Below are 12,392 nucleotides of genomic sequence, written 5' to 3'. Positions count from 1 at the left end.
CATATAACTAACCTATTGTCTAGTATATTTCTTTTTTTTTAATCTCAGAAGTATCATAAGCCATTCATCTGTTACTGTGAGTCATTCCTTTCCTTTGGGTAATTTGCAGTAATTACAAGTCTTTCTATGGCTGTTTACTTTCAAAGATGATATCTGGGTCATGTTGGAAGCCAAAGCCTTATGCCTACTGTAGATCAATTTAGTAGTCTCTTTTGCTTCAAGATTAAAATTTCCACTTGGTTTATCCTTTGGGGATGGGGTGCCTAGTGATTATGTGTATGGTCTGTGCCTTGGAGAGGGTTTTGTTGAAGTCTTTTCTACTTTATAGTCTGTATAATGTTGTACAGAATACTTGGCCTCTCTTATGATTTAGATATGAGGTGTCCTCCAAAAACTCATGTATGAGACAATGCAGGAAACTTTAGAGGTGAAATGATTGGATTATGGAAGTTGTAACCCTAATCAGTGCATTCATTCACTGATAGGGATGCTGTGGCTCTTAGCAGTAACTAGGCAGGTAGGGTCTGACCAGAGGAGGTGGGTCATTGGGAGTATGCCTTTGGAGTTTTGTATTTTGTCCCTGGTGAGCATGTATTAAATGTCTATGTATGTCAGGTACTCTCCTAGATAATTTCTAGTTTAAGAAATTTTAAAAATATTTATATTATTAATATTATCCTGATCATACACACAAATCTTCTAAAAACACAATATATATTACTTATTTACAGCAAACAAAGACAGCCACCTAGACTAGCTTGCTCTGCTTTCTGGTGGCCCTGTCCTGAGCTGTTTTCCTCCTTCACATCTTTCTGCCATGGAGTTCTGCTTCACCTCAGGCTCAAAGCAAGAGTAGATATTGTATGGACCCCAAATAAAGGGTGAACCCCCAATAAATTTTTCCTCCTTTGAAATTATTCTTTTCAGGTCTTTTGCTTACAGCAGTGAAGAAAAAAAAAACTGACTGAAACAGCCTCTGATTCAGTCAATTTTCTCCCCAAAGCTCACATCTTGGAAACTTAATTCCTCCATGTGACAGTGTTGGGAGTTGGAACCTGATGGGGGGTGTTTGGTTCATGGGGACAGAGCCCTCTTCAACAGATTAATGTCTTTCTTGTGGATTAATACTTGACGTAGTGAGTGAGTTCTTACTCTCATGGGGCTGGTTTGGTTACCATGAGAGCCGGTTGTAAGGAAGCAAGGCTGCCCTCGTGGTTTGCTTCTTCTGAACATGCTCACTTACTCTTCTGATGTCCATCATGTTATGAAGCAGCACCAGGCCTTCACCAGATACAGCAGCTGGATTCTGGACTTTCCAACCTTCATATCTGTGAGCCTAAATAATTTCTTTTCCTATATAGATTACCCAGTCTCAGGTATTTTATTATAGCAGAGAATGTTAAGGCAGCCTTATTAAAATTCATTGTTCCCATTTGCAAAATGAGGGCATATAATTGAGAAATCAGTTTGTTGTGACCATGAAATAAAATAAAACATGCAAATTAGCACAGTGTCTGGCTTTTGTTAGATGCTTAATAAATGTTAATTATTGTTTTACTCTAATTATTATTACTACCACTATTAGTAGTAGTATAATAATTAGTACATATAGTCTTTATAGTCTGTAATATTCCTTGGAGCTTTTTTGGCTAATAATCTCCAAATATGTTACAAATGTGGATGCTAAAAAATGGAATACTTTAATGTTGGATATTTTTAATAAAAGCTGAAATTTTATTATCTTCTAAGAATGACCTTCACTCTTGCCAAGTTTCTATCAGGAAATGAGAATACTGTTCATAGTGTAAACAATTGGTCCTAATTTATCCTGTTTCAGATATGGCTGTGTGACTGTTAGATTTTATAGAGACTTATAAATCAGATACTGAAATTTTGACTAGGAAGGAAAACTACATATCTTGAGATGATTCTTCAACTGAAAAAAAAATTAATAAGTCAACTTGAAAGAAACGACCATATGTTAAATGTCTATGTATGTCAGGTACACTTCTAGATAATTTGTAGTTTGAGAAGTTTTAAAAATATTTATCGTATTAACATTTTCCTGATCATACACACAAGTCTTCTAAAAAACAGAACATATATTACTTATTTACAGCAAACAAAGACAGCCACCTAGACTAAATCCCTACACACAGGAGTCTGTGTTTTAGGTGAAGAACCCTAAAAAAATTAAGGTGGGTTCTTGTATTTGTACCTTTTCTCCTCATGAGAGTCTTCTTGGAAAAACAGTGGGAATGATCTTGAGTTTTCCAAGATCAAGTTTTCCAAGGAATATAAGTGAGCCTCGCCAGGGGAACACTAGAAAGGGGAATATTTTGTATTAAAACTAAGCTTTTATGATGTGAAAGCTCTTTGGTAGTTAAAATGTTGGTCTGAAAGCAAACAAGGAATACTGTACATATTCCACAGATCCTAAGGGCATTACCATCTCGCCTCCTGTGTTAGGATTTTTCTTTATGATCCGGCACAGTGAACTACTTGACATGGTGGAAGAAGAAGGAAGCAGTTTAACACAAAGAGTAGGAAAGAAGGATTGAAATTGAAGAAGATATACATTTAATTTTTTTTTTCCTACATGAGGAAACGAAAGAAACCCCGCTGTTAACTGGTTGCTGAAGAGTTGCCTCAAAGACCAGGAGGGCTATTTTTCTTTTGCTAGGTCTTGCTCTCTCCCCATTCCAGTGAAGAAGAATTTATTCAGTTTGTATTATTTTGATGTATGCTTAGAATATGCTTGTGACCAAGATGATAGCAAAAGGTCCTCATAGATTTTATAAAGATTCAATCTTTAATTCTGATCTTTCTTTTGAGTCCTGACCCAAGGGAAGGAACTAGCGTGAAAATCTAACTTGTATAGGTGATGGATTTAATAAAGATAGGTTGGTGAGGCTGTGTTTTGTTATGATTTTCCATGAAAAGAGAGCAAGCATACCTTTTGTCAGTTTTTGGTCTATATCATCTTTAGGTGACAGTCTTTGATAAAGACATCATGGTTTATATGACCTGAATTTATCCCTCCTGTTGTCAAGAAGAATATATTACCAGTGTGTTAAAATATTCTTTATCTCTGGTTTTCTCATGTCTGTTGCAGTAAAAAAAGGGCAGAGCTGATGATATTATCAAAATACTCTATAACAATATATGTCAAACCAGGTCTTCTAGGACATTGGTAACCCCAGTAGGTATCAGGAGCCCCAGGAACCACAGTGGGATGCAGCTGTTCATTCCTAGCTGACTCTGTCTGCTTCCAATGCCACAGAGTCAGCTATGTTCCTGTGACATTAAGCTTTGTGATGAGACATGAGCCACCTGTGAATGTATCTTAGGGCTTGAAGGTCCTGTGAGGTCTCACCTTTGAGAAAGGGTGAAGGGAAGACCAGAGCTAGAAGCTCTGTTGCCCAATTTCCAGGCCCTACCAGCAAAGTCACAGCCTTTTCTCTGCTCACTGTGCGTTCCCCAAGAGTGCCTGATGGAGGCTGGAGCCTGCATCTGAACCACTTAGGGAAGAAAGGCAAAGAACCTTGATTTCCTCTTGCTATCTCTTCCTTCCCACCTCCCTCAGGTGTTTGCTCTCTGGGTTACAGAAAAGAGATTTGCCTTAAACAATTGACTTCATTTACTTCGATCCCTTAAGGAAAGGGGTGGGTGGTGGTTTGTTGTGGGAGGGTGGAATGGGAAGAAAATTGATCTTCATTGCGTCACCTCTAGTTGTCAGACATTCTATACACCTGGTCTTATTTTGGTCTTACCTATAACCTATCTAAGATACATTCATCTACTGAGTGCTTATTATGCCTCATGCAGCATTCTAGGGGCTCATCATTACTATCTCTAATTTAAAGATGGGAAAAAGAATGTGAGACAGTCTGAGTCACTTGCTGGAAGTTTACAATTGTTAAATGGACAAATAGGTAAAATTCTTCTTCTTTTCTTTTTTTAAATTAACTTGGGCTCCATTTAAAATAATCTAAAAAACTATTTTTTTTCTAGTAATGTTGGAAATATGAGTAGAGTTTTAAAGAAAAGTAATACCATGATTAAAAGACAGAGTTTAAGAGTATAATGTGAAAAGCCTAAAAGATTAACATAAAATCTTCAGTTAATATTACTGGAAAAGATATGATCCTACTTTTTTTCTTCCCCTCTATTTTGTAAACGTATATATACAGTTTTACCATTTAATCTAACAATTACAGAATGGATTCCTGTTTTTCTTAAAAGTCTTTTTTGTTAGTGAAAATAATTATAGAGAATATAAAATATGGATAAAAGTGGAAATGAAGAATAGCCTCTTCACTTCGTCTGAAAGTACATTTATTTTTAGGTAACATTGTTACAATTTTAAAATATTGTGTTCTTTATAAAAATTGTATGTTCACTTCTCTGGTAGGCTTTTATTTTAAACCAGAAATAAAAATTTACCCTCCCTCACATATTTGTATTAAACGATCATAAAATGCACTATGAATATAAATATGCAAAACTGTTTATCATTTGTATAACAAATATTTGTTACACATTTTAAAAAATAAGTGGAGAAATAGAATTAAAAGCTAGGATAGTTTGTTGTTGTAGTTGGTACCAGGAATTGAACTCAAGGGCACTCATCCACTGAGCCAGTCCTTTTTTTTTTTTAGAGACAGTCTCACTGAGTTGCTTAGGGCCTCACTGGCAATCCTCCTGCCCCAGCCTCTTAAGCTTCTGGGATTAGAGGTATGTGCCACCATGCCCCACCAGTGCCAGCGTAGTTTTTCTAACTGATCCCTGAAGATTTCTTCTTCATAGGTGAAAGACAATAATTGGTAGCAATTGGATTTCAAGGGAATTTAATTTTTGTAAGGACCTTTATTAGTCAGACTAATTTCCCCTGAATGATTCTAGCTCAAAAGCTATCTCTGCATGGTTTGTATGGAACAAAAATGAAAGTGTGTGGAAACCATGTTTGCTTTCCTTTCCTTCTTTGTTTCCAGTTCCCTTTAGCATCACCTCCATTCTTCCAACTCTAGGTTCCAGAGCCAGTGTCTCTACACCCTGCACTCCCCACTCTCCATCATTCATTCCCTTGCCTTTGATGTGGACAAGTCATGAGTTTCTAATCTTATGCAGAGTGCTTGGCAAGCTCAGCTTAATGACCCCTTCCAAACATTTTAGTGGCTACTAAATCCTTCTTCTATAGAAATTTGGAGCTTCAGAATTTTTTTTCAGAGGCTTCGCTGGGATTCTGCATAAATAAAATTCCTTATCTAAGGCTCCATTCAGAACCAATTGAGAATGATTTGTAATTGGTATTGCATTTGAATGATCCTTCTATTGACATTTTTTAATCTGTAATAAAACTTACAATAAATGACATGTATATGAAGCATTAGAAATTTCTTTTTTGTTTCTTCTATAAATTTTACATGAGCAAGTATAAAATATTAAGTTCTTTGTGCATCCAATTGTTTTTTGGTATTAATCAGTGGCTACTCTTTCTAGTTGAAAACCTTTCTGCTACTATTTTTTAATGGGTTATTTATTCAAGATTTAGAAGGAAGTACTTATTGCTCAAGGCATGTTGAATGACTCAATAAAAATGTCAGTCCTTTAAACTGGTAACTTTACAAAAATTCTTTTTATGATTTAATGTGAGTTTCTCAACCACTCTGTTCTATTTTAATGGACAGGCACATCAGGAATATTTCTGGTAATGCAATTCACAACAAGTTCTTCCATTAAGAACTGAATGATTTTTTTTATTGCTTTCAGAAATGAATCTCAACCCATAAGACACTTAGAATGGTAAGAGAACAAATGAAATTCCAGTATTCTTAAAGTAATGAAGCAATACAGGAGTAGGACAAAACAGTATCATAATGAAATCAAGAAGCTTCCTCAACTTCTACATGCAAATGTTCAATAGGAGAAAATGCTTATAAAAATCACTGATTCATAACATAAGAGGCAGGTGAGGACATCTTACCTCATTTGGAAACTTGTTGACAATTTAGATTTTTAAAATAATCTTTCAGATATAAAGTTTAAAGTGACACTTTTGGTTTTAAAAATAACCTTTTGGACAAAAATTACTTTTCCACTATTTTTCTCACTGAGATGGAAGCAGGAAGGTGAAGAACATTAATTTTACTTAATTTTGCACACTTCCTGAATCTGTTTCCTCCTGTCTCCACCATCTGTTCCTATCCTATCAGTGATGCTCTTATTATTACTAACCTATGTCTTCACAATGTGTTAACATATTGTTGACTTCTCCAAACCACCTTCACTTTTATGAGAAATATCTACCTCCAATTTCTTGCCTACTGATCACAAATAACCCATATTGGCTTCTAAAGTATTATCATTTAGCTGGGTATAGTGGCATATTCCTGAAATCCCAGTCACTGGGAAGGCTGATATAGCAGGATCATGGGTTAGAGGCCAACCTTGACAACTTAATGAGAACTTCACTCAAAATTATAAATAATAATAATAATAATAATAATAATAATAATAATAAAGAAAAGGACTGGGGATATAGTTCAGTGGGTAGAGCAGTCCTGGGTTCAGTCCCCAGTACCACAAAAAAAGTAAATAAATAAATAAATAAATATAAGGATAAATAAATAAAAAATAAAGAATTACTATTGAGATAGGTTGCCACTGTATTTTGTTATGTTGGTCTAAGAATATAAAACCTAATTTGAATATTGCATTATAAATTGTTAACAGATAAAAGTAAGACATTGGAAAATTCTGGAATTAATATCTTCCTAAAAACAACAGGAATATATTAAAGTTGCAGTCTACATTCTAGTATCAGAAAATTCAAATACAAATTCTAGTAGAATCACCAAAAACCTGGACTTTTTCTGTTATCATGGAAGAAGTTTTGTGTTTCAACACAGAATTGAATAAATGGAAACCTGAAGAAACAAAAAGTTTTGCAGAAGGTATTTTTCATTCTAGTGGACTTAAACTAATCTTTGTTACCTACATTTCTAGATTCCCTATGTGGTTTGAATTTAATCAGTAAAAATTTTAAACTTCCATCAAGGTAATTTTGGGGGATGTTATCAAGACAAATGAAGATGAATAAATCTGCATTTACATATTGGTTCAGTCATCTTAGGATGAATGAAGAGAGTTTGTGAGAGGAAATAGGATAGAGAGCAGCGAGCTCTTATCGCACCTCTCAGTGACTCTTATCATGAGTTCCCTCTGCAGTTTAATTGCTTTTAAGTTCTTATTGTAAACAGAAAGAATATTCAAAATGCTTTCTGAGCAGACAGATAAGTTACATCACTGATGTATTGCTTTATTACATGTGCCATTGAGATGTTTACATAACTCCAAATGACTTAGGCATTTTTGAGGAGAACAGTCCTTTAGGAAAGCCTCACATCACTGAACTTAAGAAATTAATTAGTTAATTAATATAAATCAACTCTAAATTACCTTTACTATATCCCACGCAGAACACTGTGAACGAGAGTGGAATGTTGGTTTGACTGTATATAGTCAAAAATAATTAGCCCCATACACAACACAGTGGAGAAGATACATGAGTGAACATACAGCATGTGTGCGCATCATGGGAATGTATAAAGTATGTATTTTCTTTTTATACACATAATATGAAAGATTCTTTGTATCAACATGAACTATGCTCAGTTGTTTGGTTGATTTAGATAACTAGTGTCACAAAAATGAAGATTCATTGTATAATTTCTATAATTCCTAAGATAATACCACAAACAAGCATTTATTGCATATTTGATGGCAGCTTCTCTGAGAAGGAGGGTGTTCTGAGTCTTTGTGAATGCTATCCTTTCTAAAGAAACTTCTGTCCCTTCTGTGTCATCTTCTGGGTTATAAAACATCAGTGGAGTTCCTTTATGAACTCCAAAACCACTTATAATTTAGACTGGTGCTATATGCAAACTGATGCCTGTTCACCGTCATGGAGTACTACAGGAACTTAGTGTAAAAAATTATACATTTTTATAATTATTTGATATTACTGGAACATCCAAACATTATTTTATTTTGTATTATTTTTTATTATTTTATAAAAGCATTGGTCTAAAACCAAAGAAAAACATGAATGAAAACCTGGATTTTCACCATAGATGCTTTGAAGAGCACTGATCTATGCTACTGTTTCTTCCACCTGAGAGTGTATCAAGGTTCTCCAGCAGACTTTTAAAATAGCACAAGATGCTTAATAATTGGGGCCTATGCTCTGCTAAAAATAACCCCCAAACCTCCAGGTTATCTTGTTGCACATTATGTTTGGAATCTCACACCTTATCTCTTCAATTGTTGCAATCCAATTATACCAAGGGTATTTCAAGTCATTGGTGATTCTAGTAGAATGAAAGTTCCATGCACATACTGACCTTGTCCTCTTCATTGCTATGTCTTCAACACCTAGACTGTAGTACATACACAGTAAGTGATCACAACAAAATATTGGCTGAATGAATGAGTATCTTAGTCCTCAGCTAGACTGTAGACAAAGTGAAAACATGGGCATGTCTTCCCTTTTGTGGCCTCTCACAGATTCTTAGGATGCAAAAGAGCTTGTTTTTTATACATGTATAAATAAGTAGCATCATCCATGATAAGAGTGATACCATCTGTGTCCTCTCTATTTATGTTTCTGTTAACAGTGAGTGAATTTCTCAGCACCCTGCCATCGAAACCTCCATTGCTACTCCACAGCTTTCAAAATTAACAGATAATGTATTTTTTCTGGGGAAATAGGTTTAGAAATCCTCAGGCATTTTTTGCAGGTACAGGAATCTACTTTGATTATTCTCACCTTTTGCTGTGGAGGGAAACTCGACCAGAAGACCTTGATCTGTGGCCCACCTGCTTCTTGTTTAGGAAACTAGTTGCTGACACCTATTCAGTGTTGGCTTGTTATTTAACCTGCAACACATTTTGTCTTTATATGAACAACAACATCTTTCTAAATCTGTGTCTTTTCTCATGCCAGAAATTGAATTCTCTTATACTTACCAAACTAACCTTCTACTCCTTTTTAAAGTCTCCTTCTGATTCAGTTGAGGAACTACCACTATCTCCCTCCATCAAAGCTAATTGCTCTGCCTGCTGTTTTCCCATTATACTTTGCCATTTCAAACTTCTGTTGCTCATGGCTTTTCCTGTTATGTACTAATGCATTAGTGTTCTTCCTGCTCCCAGACTAATTTCCTCCTGGGCTCAGAGTGAATCTCATTAATCTCTGTGTTGCCTTGGCTTATCTTGTTGCCAGTTTCGAAGCAGATACTCCAGAGGTGCTCTTTAAATCACATTTAGGGACATCAGAAATAGGGAAGATGGGGGGTGCTCCATGGTGTTCTTAAAGGTGCACAGGGTGTCACGCATCCCATAGAACAATCATGAAAGGATTTTCCCCTCATTTAATGAGTACTGCACTATTGGACTTTGAATAAAAAACTGCACCTGTGCCCTTGTGAGGCTCTTCCCTGAACTCCTTTAGTGCTTCTGAAAACATATATGTCCCAAATATGTCCTTTTGTTTTATCTACATCCAACTGCAAACAGTAACTGCCTTATTGCTGAATTTAGTTCCTTCCAATTTCAGTAAAAGAAACACGTTCTCCTTCAATATTCCTGCCTTTTCTACTATTTTGACGTAGGTCTCTTTATAGGTCTGTATGTTTCAAAACCCAGATAATTATAATAATGGTTCATTACTGAGTTTACCTTTAGCACTTGGATTGTAAACCTTTCTGAGAGTCAGTTATTTTGTTCATATTATAAAGGGGGGGGTGTTGTTGTTCCCTCTGTCCTTCAAGACAGGCAGAGTTCCTCTATGAAGCACTTTGATGTCCAGTTCGCCTTGTCAATGAGGGTACAATCCTCTGGAGTCCCAACTTCAGGTAGGTCTCCCCTTCAATTCCCAACTTTGTAGGATCTAGGGTTAGTCTTTGGTCTACTGTTCCCAAGAGAGCATCAGAATGGAAGCTCAGGGTCAGTAGGATCAGCAGTGACTCCAGGTGAAAGGCAGTTGGTGAGCAGTTATCTCTGAGTTGCCTCCTTCACTTCTTTGTTTAACTCTGGTTTATTGCTTAGCTTCTGGGCAACTAGGAAATAATTTATTTGGATTAATTTTTATTTCTTTGAGTTTTATTTGTCTTGAGTAAGTATGAATCCTGGAGGTATAGGATTTCACAGACCCATAAACCTAATCATATTTTCTTAGATACTTTTTATAGATCCTTTCAGTGGTGGTTGAACTATCTTCTTGGGATTCAAGAGGAAAAATTGTCCCAGAATAGGAATAAATTTGTGTCTCAATGGATTATTTAGAATTATGGATAATTGTAAAAGTAATGAAAAATAGTAAGATAGTAAGGCTTAAAAACTATAAATGGTGACATCTGTGATTGCAGTGATCTCTATTGTTAGCCTTTTTTAAAGCAAAAGTCTTAAGACATCTTATTCAAACTCATATGGATCTTAGAGAAAATATCGTCATAAAGCTTAGGTTAAAGAATCTCCAGTTTTGAGGAGTGGGGTGCGACATGGGAACCTTCCATCAGATACTTACTTGGTGTTTTTCTATTCAAATGTGGGTTTAATTTTTCATATAAAAATATTGCTACCATTTTTTCTTTTCTCTTTTTAACAGACTTTCTCTTTTTGATGCCTACTGTCTTATTTTTTTAAATCCTCTACTTCTTTTTGGTTAGTTCTGCTTTAAATTGGTCTCTCAATCTGTCCTCTTTCTCCATGTAGTTTTATTTCTTTTCCTTTTTTTTAAACAACAGACATTTATTTCTCACAGTTTTGAAGGCTGGAAAGTCCAAAATCAAGGTGCTGGCAGATCTAGTATCTGGTTGAGGTCCAGCTGCTGGTTTGTGCAGTACTTCCTCATTGTTTCTTTTCCAGTTTTCTCTCTCTCACTTTAGACACACTAGGCAGGCATCTTGCTCACAGACTTTTCATTCTTTCCCTCCCCATATCTCCAACCTACTTCTTCTATTCTTTTTCTTGTTGAAAAAAACACCTATTTTTTTGTAGAAATGTTTCTTGTCTTCCTTCTCAACTTTTAAAAACCAGCATATGCATAATTTTTGAAACCTGAAAAATAAAAGATTAAAAAACTTGGTGAATAATGGTTATTTTAAAAATAGAACATCCTGGATAAAGTGAAGATCTCTCTAGATTTGACAAAATGGGTGAAACCAATAGTATTTTCCATGTTATCTAAATGTAAAGGTGAAGAAAACAAAGCTCTACAGCAATAAATAAAAGGGGAGAATACTCATGGAATACAGAATACAGTATTCCTCCTAAATGGAATTGGGAGTTTTACAGGCTTCTGAAAGGATCAAAAAGGATGGATGGATGCTGAGAGATGAAGAGGAAAATGACTGGGCCAATGTCATTATTCTCCATAGGTGCAAATTCATATCATAATGATAAAACAGCAAGGATTTTGTGTTATGTTCTGTATGAACTTTCATATATTCATGGTACTCAAACACAGCTATGCCCAAGTCTGAAGTATAACGTTGTAATCAAAATGCTGCCTCAACTGAATCAAAGGCAGAAGACGAAATGGTGACATCTGTGATTGCAGTGATCTCTATCGTTAGCCTTTTTTAAAGGAAAAGTCTTAAGACATCTTATTCAAACTTATATGGATATTAGAGAAAATTTTGTCAATGTTCATTTCATAGACAAGGAACACAATCCTCAGAGATTGGGAGGAACTAACTCAGAAGGGTCATTTTTGTTTTGGTGAGATGATAGCCCCAATGATTCTGATGGCAAAACCTCAATTCTAGTCAGACCTACTCTCTGTTCCCTCCCACAAATTATCTTCCCATCTGATTTCTCACAACACTAGAAAGCTCAACCATATAATCCTTTAGAGTAAAAGTTCTGTGTGTATTCAGAAATCCTCCACTAACTCAAGTACATTGCCCAGAGGGAATAACATGGTAGCTACTGTTTTTCCTCTGGGTTTGTATTTTTATCCAAAGTCTTCTTTCTTCTCTGGCATTCAGAAGGAAGGAGCAAAGGAGCATGCTGCACTAACTCTACCCCACCTTGCAAGTTATGTGCCTTGAGGGAAAATATATCTACAGTTGCTTTCTCAGTGAGAAGGTTATTTGTGTTAGAAAACTGTTTGTGAACATCCAGGACATTATACTTTAGAGGATGGTAGCACCTTATGTGCAGGCATTGCACACTGTGGTGTCCTTTTTGTTGAAGAGTCTTTTGTTGTTGTCTTCAGCAAGTATGAAGGTGAGGGTTCAGCCTGTTCAGTTTCTCTTTGTGATACCACAGGGACCTGGAGCATTCATGTTCAGAGGAAACGCTGAAATCAGTCCACAAAGAATAAC

This window comes from Spermophilus citellus (assembly GCF_964194105.1).
Source record: "Spermophilus citellus genome assembly, chromosome: 1".
Taxonomy (NCBI): Eukaryota; Metazoa; Chordata; class Mammalia; order Rodentia; family Sciuridae; genus Spermophilus; species Spermophilus citellus.
The sequence above is the reverse complement of the archived record's forward strand: the minus strand, read 5'-3'. Positions refer to the sequence as shown.